We start from the raw sequence: 9,809 nt of genomic DNA, 5'->3' as shown, positions 1-9,809 counted from the left end.
CAGCAGAAGACAATTGGTAATAACTGGAGTTGGTCTAGGTAAAACACAGATTTGTCCTGAAATCAAGATACCAACAGATGTTCTGTCATGACATGATCTAGTCTACTACTTACTAGGATTTTCTGTTGGGCATGGTAAGACTGTGACCAACCCCTGCTTGGAGTCATCATAACTTTTATTTCTAGCTAACTTCCCATCTATTAATATTTATATGAAATCACAAGTAGAGTCATACTCCTGACCCATCGCTGCCTTTTTTAGAACAGGCTTATTTTCTCTTTTCCTCAAAGTTCACAACTTCTGCACATAAATTGCCACCCACACGCTGCAGCTTAGCCAAACGTTCTGGTCTGGTCCCAGGGAAGCAGCAGAACACATTCATTTATGAAATATTAACTAAGACCCTATTATGTGTCCTGGAACAGCGCTTGACATTGGCATTAAAAAAAATGATAAAATCCCTTGAAAAACTTAGTTTGTTGTTATTGTTGACCTCTACTTGGCTCTGACTCATAGTTAACAGAACAAAACATTGCCTGGTCCTGCGCCATCCTCACAACCTTTGGCATATTTGAGCCCACTGTTACAACTATTATGTCAGTCCATCTCACTGAGGGTTTCCCTTTTTCGCTGACTCTCTACTTTACCAAACATGATGTCCTCTTCTAGGGCATCGACCTAATAATGCTCTTGTGGCAAGATTACTGGTGGCTCCCCAAATCAAACTGGAAAGGAAATTCTGGGAAATGTGTGCAAATCAAACATGAATGAATCATGGTTTATCTTTTGAACTATAAGGTCTCCTGTGCCGACTAGGCCAACTGTGATTAATTTCCAACAGTGGTAAAACCATCACCCTTTATTTCAAGGATGTTGAGGTCTAGCGGTAGTTTTACCAATCAGATATTGATATAGGAAAACCACTCAGCCTCTTAAACATGGTCACTTATTAAACAGTAAAAATAATGCTCATATTAAAGTCTTCAGATTTGCTAGCCAATAGGTTTGATTTTGCAAATGAGCAATGTGGCGATTTTCCATGTGGGGATTACTTTATCTTACACTTGCTTAAGACTGGAGGTCAAATGGACGTCTCAGCCTCTGATCTCCCGCAAGGGAAACACTCCTTCTCAATTTCATAAATCTGGTAATTTGAGCTCCATTCCCAACAGGGTGCTGTAGCTCACAAGGTGGCAACCCCCATTTTCTGCAAACAGGATGGCAGCCTGCCAGCAGCGTGTTCGGCTACCGGGTTTCAGTATGATGTTGGGTGGTACAGATTTCAGTCCTCCTACCAAAGTGTGTGCCCTGCCATTCTCATGAAGAATGTTTCCCTTCTCTTTTAAATAGTCCTCCTCCAGCCTCCATTTTCACCTACTAAAAAAAGTGAGGAGAAACAAAAATGCATCCTTAAGGATGAAATTTTTCTTTCTCACTCCTGTTCCCCAGACATAAACCTTCAAGAATAAATCTATCAAAAGCAACTCCCCAACTTTCACCCATCAATTCTTATCTAGAACTTCCCCTCATTCCTCATCTTCTTCCCAAGTCTTCCTCTTTCTCACAGACACAAGTTAAACCAAACCAAACCCACTGCTGTCGAATCAATTCTGACTCACAGAGACCCTACAGGACAGAGAGAGTAGAACTGCCCCATCAGGTTTCTAAGCAGCGCCTGGTGGATTTGAACTGCTGGCCTTTTGGTTAGCAGCCGGAGTACTTAACCACTACCAAGGTTTCCAGACACAAAATAAGCAAACTTTATGCCCGGATGGGTTTTAGCTAATTCCCCTCCAGAAGGAAAACGGTGTTTTTCGCCCCACAAAGCCCCGTTGGGTGGATGGCCAGCCGTTCCGATTTGCCCGGGACTAAAGGTTCCCACGATGCACGGCTACCACGGTTCAAAACGGGGCAGTCCTAAGCAAACCGGCTTTTGGGGGAGCAGAGCCTAAGACAGGCCTAACAGGAGAGTCCAGTATTTTCTCGCAAGAGGACATAACTGGCCGGAAGCCGGCGGGGCATCGGCGCACACCCAAACGCCTCCTTCTTAGCAGAAGAGGAAACTGAGGCACGGCGAAGGCCTCGCTGGAGTCCGTTTCCCCGCCTTCCGCGCCGCGGCGGCCTCCCCAGGGCCCGCCCCCGCGCACGCCGGTTCCTTTGTCCCGGGCCGCGTCCTCCCTTCCTCCTTCTCGTCCCCGCCGCGGCGCGGCTGACGCGGCCCGGGAGGAATGCGTTTCCGGAGGGAAAGGGCGGGCGCGGCCGCCAGAGGAGAAGGATCGGCCTGGCCTGGCAGAGGAGGCGGTGCCGCGGGGGTCGTTTCCTGCCGGGAGGCGGCTCCGGCCCGCCGTGTCTCCTCCTCCCGCCCTGAGGAGGAGGAGCCGCCGCCCGCCGCCGCCCGAGACCCGGGAGGCCGCGCCAGGCTGCGGGAGGAGCAGAGCGGGACCGGGGAGCTGCAGGCCCGAGCCGAGCGCGCCCGGGGCCGGACGCCGCGCGGAGAAGGTAGGGCCTGGCGGGTGCGGGGCAGGGCGGGGCGGGGCGGGCGTCGCGGCCTCGGCGGCTCCTCTGGGTTCGGGACTCGGGTCAGCGGCCGCGCTCCAGGCCGGGACCTTTGTGCGGGGCGCTGGGGGCGGGCGCGGTGGGCCGGTGCGGGCCTCCCCGCGGGGCGCGCGCGGGCTTCTTGCTTTCGGCCGGAAGGGAAGCCCTGGCCGGCCGGCCGGCGCCGCCGCCTCGCGCTCGCCTCGCGGACCTTCCGTCCCCTCCCCCCGCCGTCCCCTTTCCTGGCCCTGCCCGGCCGCCCCCGTCCTCGGCCTGGGCGGCCCGGGTGCCGGCAGCCGGCCCCGCTGCGCTGCTTCCCCGTGGGAGGGTCGCGGGTCTGGACTCCGTCGCGTGCGGGGACCAGGGCCGCAGGTGGCCTTTCCAACACCTGCCGTGGGGCGGCCCTGGGCTTCCCGGTGGCCAATATTCTGGCGCCCGCGCCGCGCTCGGGGAGTGCCGGTGAGGCGGGATCGAGGCTCCTGGAGGGCTGGACGTTTGTCTCTCGGAGCCCGAGGACGTTGAACGATCCGACCGGACGGCAGTGCGTCTGGTTTTTGTTTTGTTTTTTAATGGTCTCTGTTTCCACCGCTGGCCGCTTTTCCTTTGAGCAGCGTTAAGCTTGGTAATGAGTATCAACGTGGAGGGGAATTGTTACAGCGTAGTGGACCCCTGGTGGCGCGGCGGCTTAGAGCTATGACTGCTTCCCAAAAGGTTTGCAGTTCGAATCCACCAGCCGCTCCTTGGAAACCTGTGGGGCAGCTCTGCTCTGTCCTGTAGGATCGCTGGGAGTCGGAATTGACTCTAGGGCAGTGGGTTCCCCCTTGGCAGGAGAGCCCTAGCCTTCAGTGCACGTGACGTGGGATGGATCGTGGGGTGGGCCCCCAACAAGAGTTGGCATTGCGGAGCCGTTAGGAAAAGAAGGCGCGATACTGACTGGCACGCGTGGTTCCCATGAGGGTGTTTGTATACGCAGAGCTGGTGCCCGCCGACGGTCGCTGGTGCCCGCAGGGGGCTGCCTGGAAGCGCCCCCCCCACCCCGTGTCTCAGCTAGATTCGGTGCCGACCTGTGCCTCAGCCCGTGTCGTTACGTGTCATTCCTTATGCTCTGGATTACTTCCAAAGTAGGACGTATGAGCACCTCACTAGTTAATGCCTAAACAATATTTGTTTCAGCAAATTTCTGCTTTTGAGTCAGAACCTAGCACGAGTTTTTATGATTATCGGCTGCCATTTCCTTGTCTGTATTGTAGAAGCGAGAATACCTACAGTAATAATAAAAGTGATAATTGTTTTAATGATGGTGCCATGCTCAGCTCTAGATGATTAAGGATTTTGGTTAGAAATTAGCTATCCTACATTTGTACACATCAAGCCCAGAACAAAGGACAGGTCTTAAGACTCCTACTCTATTGCTCATATTTTTAAATAATTTTAGTTCAACTAATTTTTTAATCAGTATGAAATGGATGAAAATGATAGAAAACAGATCAGATGTATTAGTATCTTGGTAACGGGCATTTGGGGAGAAAGCCATTTCACTCACCCAAAAATCCAGTATAAAATGGAAGATGTTATTAGAATACTAGTTAAAAATACAGGGGATGTGGTTAATTATTTACTTCTGTAAACAGAAAGCAAACTCCAAATTAAGTCATCAATGTTGACTTCACAGACTTAGAATTATAAGTATTTGTGATGTTGATTTTTTTTTTTAAACAGAATGTTAAGTTCTATAATAAGGTTATTTTCTAATCCCCTTAACATTTTGCACATGAAAAGTATGGAATTAACAATTTTCAAAATCACCCTATTATAGTAATTTTAACGATCAGTTGGCTTTCTTTGTAGTTTTCTGGCCAGTATGATTGAAATCTGCTCTAAAATTGCTATCACTGAGTGAGCATGTAGTTCTGCATTGGTGCTGATAAATTCCTAATGCCAGGAGCTACCCTGGGGACATCTGGTCACTTTATAATAATGAAAATTAATTAAACAGTTTAGCGTGAATGCTAGTTTTTGTAAGAATGCTTACCACCTAATGTAATATCTTTAGTTTGGCTTCTTGCCAAGTAAATTGTGGCCTACATCATGGAATCAGAGTAGACGACTATTCTACCCGATGTTTTTCTTTACAATTCTGTTAACTGGTTTGCTCTGTATAACTACTGCCGGAGTGATGAGATGAAACATATCTTGTAACTGATGAAAGTTTCAGAGAACTTTTGAGTTCTGAGAATTTACATTTCTAAATGTGTAACAAGCTAAATTTTATCTGAGAGAGGATTCTTATGGACTGTCTTTAATTTTAGAGGATTTCCCTACTCATCATGGAGAGTTAGAATCGACGAGTTTGTGAGCAACTCTGGGCACGTCCTGGCACACTATTAACTCTTACTTGAATCAGCCTTGCTTCTGGGCACTAAGTGGCATCCTTCCAATTTGAAAAACGCAAAATGAAAACCCCTAAAATACTTAATATCAGCATATTTTAGAATGTGCTGTTCAGTTGAATGGAGCAGACTTTAAGATGATTAAACTCACTGCTTCTCATTATGATGAAATTTTTTTAAACGTTCGTTCAAAGGAAAAAAATTAAAATGACTTCTTAACTCAGCAGATGAGTGACAGATCTGCTTGTCTTTGATTTCTGGTGTTCATAGTGTAAGTATTTGAAACTTTTATTATGCTGCTCGGCTTTAAAGGGTGTACTGTGTATCTTTACCTTACACTCCCCTAGCCCCTACTTAGGGGCCATTTAAAAAGTATTTTTACTGATTTAGAAAAAGAAAGCAGAAGCTGCCTTTAAAATTTTGAATCTGGTTTTCTCTTAACTGCGTTTGTGTTTTCTTCCTATAGACAGATCAGAACCTCATGGTTAAGTAACCCCAGAAAGCTGAATATGGAAACCCTGGTGGCGTAGTGGTTAAGTGCTATGGCTGCTAACCAAAAGGTCAGCAGTTCAAATCCACCAGGTGCTTCTTGGAAACTCTATGGGGCGGTTCTGCTCTGTCCTGTAGGGCAGCTATGAGTCAGAATCCACTGGACAGCAATGGTTTTGTTCTGTTTTTAAGCTGAATAACTCAACTTACCAAGGTCATTTTTAAATTCAGAGGCTATTGAATGTGATGTATGTAATATAAAAATGTTGTAATGGAATCCTAGAGGATTATATTGTGCAAATACATAAATATCTCTTGTTTTATCAGCAGTGTCTGTTCTGATTTTGTGGGATACATTTTTTTTTCTCCCAGGGGTAGCAGTCATGGGGTTGGGAGGTTGGGAAGAGTAAGGTAGTCTTCTGGGTCCGGAAATGGTAGCAGTAACTGTAGTTGTAGAAAACCAAAAGAAAAGTACAGTGTGTACCTAGATTAAAGGAGCTGCAGTCCGTAAAACTAAGAATATTAGCAGCCCTTGAATGTTTTAGTAGGTAGCTGAAAAAAATGTACTGTCTCTTTTTCAGGAACTGTATATTTCTCATCTTTTCAAAGATAGTTAATTGCAAGACTTTTACAGGGTTGTTTTAATTATAATATAATGTGGGATTTTAGAGTCGACTACTTTTAAGCTTTATTTTTGGTCTGTTGCTTTAGAATATAAAGCGCTGGTGGCATAGTGGTTAAGAGCTACGGCTGTTATCCAAAACGTTGGCAGTTCATATCCATCAAGCACTTAGAAACTCTATGGGGCAGTTCTCCTCTGTCCTATAGGGTCGCTATGAGTTGGAATCAATTTGATGGCATTGGGTTTGGTTTGGTTTGATATTTGGCAATATTCTAAAGCATGTATATATAATTTCAATATGTAATTGTATGTGTGTGTGAAGAGAAACTTAAATACACATACATATGCATGCGAAAGCTGGACAATGAAAAAGGAAGTTGTGTGATACATTTGGTTGTATTACGGGCAAAGAATTTTGAACATACAGTGGATTGCCAGAAGAACAAACAAATCAGTCTTAGAAGAATTACAACCGGAACGATCCTTAGAAGCAAGGGCAGTGAGACTTTAGCCCACTTACTTTAGACCCAAAACCCAGTGCCTTCGAGTCGATTCCGACTCATAGCGACCCTATAAGACATGTCATAGGAAAGACCAATCACTAGAAAAGGACATAATGTCTGGTAAAGTACAGGGTTAGCAAAAAAAAAAAAAAAAGGAACCCTCAATGAGATGGATTGACATAGTAGCCACAACAATGGACTCAAACATACCAACCAGCGTGAAGATGGTGGAGAGCTGAACAACATTTCATTCTGTTACTCGAAAGGTCGCCGTGAGTTAGCGCCAGCTTGGTGGCAACTGGAAGTAATAATGTATACGTATGTATTTGTGTGTATATACGTTTACACACACACACATACACACATATGTATGTGTGTATAAGGTATATATAACACACATACACACAAATACACACACATTTATGGGACCAAACACACACACATACATATTTATGGGACCAATATCATTATACAAAGTCTTCAAAGCAGGTGGTCCCTGCATATCCCAGATATGTAAAGTGGTGCACTAGAGTGCAGGAAGAAAATCTTAGACTTTATATTATTTTTAATCTCATTTTTAAAGCTTAAAATTTTTACTTTGATACAACATCTTACTGTATTGCTGTAGAAGTATATGTATTTTAATTTATAAATAAACGTATATATATTTTGGGGAGATGTATGCTGAGTGATTGAAAAGCTTTGGAGATCCCTGGTATAGAGGATGATTTTGGTGGAGGTACAAGAACTACTGTATTTAGGGGGGAGAGTTGATAAGCCCTGGTGTCTGAAGTAAGAGAGATGAAGGATTCCAGCGTGACACAGGTTTTTGGGTTAGGCCCCTAGGTGGTGCCATTTACCAAGATAGGCAATATGGCCGCAGGGTTGGTGCTCCTTGGAATTGGAGGGAAAGGAAATGATGAATTCAGCTGCAGAGGTGTTTTTTTTTTTTTTTTTTTTTAAGGTGACAATGGGACATAAGATGTCTAGAGTGCAGTTGGGCACACAGATTGGGAGCGGGGGAAAAAAAAAAGCCTGGTTTTCAGATTTAGATTCGGGCATTTTGAAGCTATGGGCTGTAGGTGAAGATAGAGAGAGTGTGAAAATGGGGCCAGGAAAAGAACTTGGGAAAGTGTCAGTCCAAGGGAGTGGATGGAGGAAGGGAAGTCTGAAAAAGCATTTCCTTTCGCCAGTTTCTTCTCTGAACTTCTAATTCCTTTGACATTTTCATGTTAATTTGCGATTCCATTTGACATTTTAATGGGTGACTTGTGGATTTTTCCCGTGATTTGCATGTTTGAAGTTAGGACAGAAAAGACGAATCGTTCACCTCCCCCTGGGGTAATTTATCTTTAGGCGCATTACTAGAGCAGCAGTTTGGTACAATAAAGGCCTGTCCACCGGGAGGGGGAAGCAAGGGTTCAGTGAATGCCGCTGAGTATCTGTGTCACTTTCATCAGAATATTTCATCTTCTCATACTTTGGTTTTTGCATATACACTATACAGTTTTTTCTAAGTTCCCTTCATTCTGACATTCTGTGAATTAAGAATAGCTCTTGCCGCATCGAAGCACTGTAGAGTACAGCTCTTCTCTTTCTCTTTCTTCCCTTGAAGAAGACTTGCCAATGCCGACCAGCCCAGTCTATCCCTGTCCTTTCTTTGTCGGGATGCAGCTCTGTTGTACATGAAGTTTTAGTCCATCAGTGTATGAGCAAGCGCGAGCTCCCTGAAAATGCTGTGCAGGGTGGGTAGGTCAGGAAGTTGACATGATTCCTGCTGCTGAGGGTATTCTAGTTGGGACAAGTTGTGTTCCTTTCAGAGAACCATGTAACAAATACCTCGGAATATGTTGCATCATGTACTGTACCAGGTAATATACACTAATGGTTTTTGAGAAGAAGATCAGTGTCGGCTTAAGTGGTTTTGGAAGGCTTTGTGAAAGGAAAGGGACCTGAGCTCGAATGATAAGAGTAAAGATATGTATGACAGGTGGTTGACATATTTAAAGAACAGCATAGTAGAAGGCGAGGAGCCCTGGTGGCACACTGGTTAAGCACTCGGCTGCTAACTGAAAGGTTGGCAGTTTGAACCCACCAGCCGCTCCACAGGTGAAAGATGTGGCAGTCTGCTTCTGTGAAGATTTATAGCCTTGGAAACCCTGTGGAGGAGTCAGTTCTACTCTGTCCTTATAGGATCTCTGTGAGTCGGAATCGACTCCATGGCAATGGGTATAGGTAGAAGGCAAAATGAGAATCTAGTCTAATTTAGCAAGTATCATGTGACTACTTTGTAACCAGTTAAGCACTATGCGTGAAGGGTATATAAAATCAAGGCTTGGTTTCATATCTTCAAACTCTAGTCTGGTGAGAGACAGACACAATTAATTCTAAACAGAAGTTTAAATAAAAGCAACACTGTTGTTGAGCATCACTGAAAGTTGGTCATATACTGTGCTAGGCACTATCAAGAATACCTCTTGGGACCACAAAGAAAGAAGTAGTTAATTCTGTGATTGTGGTTGGTGAAGAGATGGAGGACAAGGTAGAAAGTCTGAAAGGTAGGAGAATAAATGAGTATTCTATTTCATGGCCAACTACATCCGAAGGAGGGTAGTTTCAGTGGAGTGGTGAGGAAAGTACTTACGTGCACCATTTAATGGGTGTGTGTTGTTTGCTACCATAGAAGTCACATTTCAGTGTCTGAGTGTTTATTGAATGAATACTTAACCTTTCATACTTGTTTTGAAATTAGGAATGGTAATTTATTCTCTATCCTACATTCACTGTTTTATGGTTTATGAATGATTTATTTCATATTATGATTTTACTGCTTTTCAAAGAGGAGGGAGGGAGTCAGATTATTGGAGGAAGAGGCTGGCACATTCAGTGTTTTTGTGTTTGGAAAACAACAAAAACACAGTAAGGGATGAGATTGATGCTTATTAAAGAAGCATGGAGTAAAAAAGATTGAGAAATACTTATGAAATAGCCCCTTGGAATATTATTTAGAAGCCTCTGACCAATGAATGAGTTGAAACAAGAAGAAAATTCCATAGTCAAGTAAACTGCAAGCTGTGGAGCGCTGTAAACATGTTCGTTGCTAAGTGCTTTCACATTCTTCGCCATGTTTTATCCTCCCAGCAATTCCCAGCTTACTGTTGATAAAATGAAAGATTAAGTGATTTCCCCCTCTATTTAGTTTGGTTTGAAACATTTATTATGTATTTTAAAACACCCAGCAGTATGCTTTTTCCACTGCACTACTGGGCA

General features: G+C 44.6%; 1 protein-coding gene across 1 annotated transcript in view; it reads left to right on the top strand.

The window, feature by feature from the left end:
• Nucleotides 1-2,398: 2,398 nt before the first annotated feature.
• The window catches only part of ITGB1 (integrin subunit beta 1), a 55,239-nt gene continuing 47,828 nt past the window's right edge, over nucleotides 2,399-9,809 (top strand). The window contains exon 1 of the mRNA XM_049881636.1: nucleotides 2,399-2,499. The gene's annotated coding sequence lies outside the window, so the exon portion shown is untranslated. The remainder of the gene's footprint in view (nucleotides 2,500-9,809) is intronic.

Source organism: Elephas maximus, chromosome 4 (genome assembly GCF_024166365.1).
Source record: "Elephas maximus indicus isolate mEleMax1 chromosome 4, mEleMax1 primary haplotype, whole genome shotgun sequence".
NCBI classification, from domain to species: domain Eukaryota; kingdom Metazoa; phylum Chordata; class Mammalia; order Proboscidea; family Elephantidae; genus Elephas; species Elephas maximus.
This window is presented reverse-complemented; position numbering and strand designations above follow the sequence as displayed.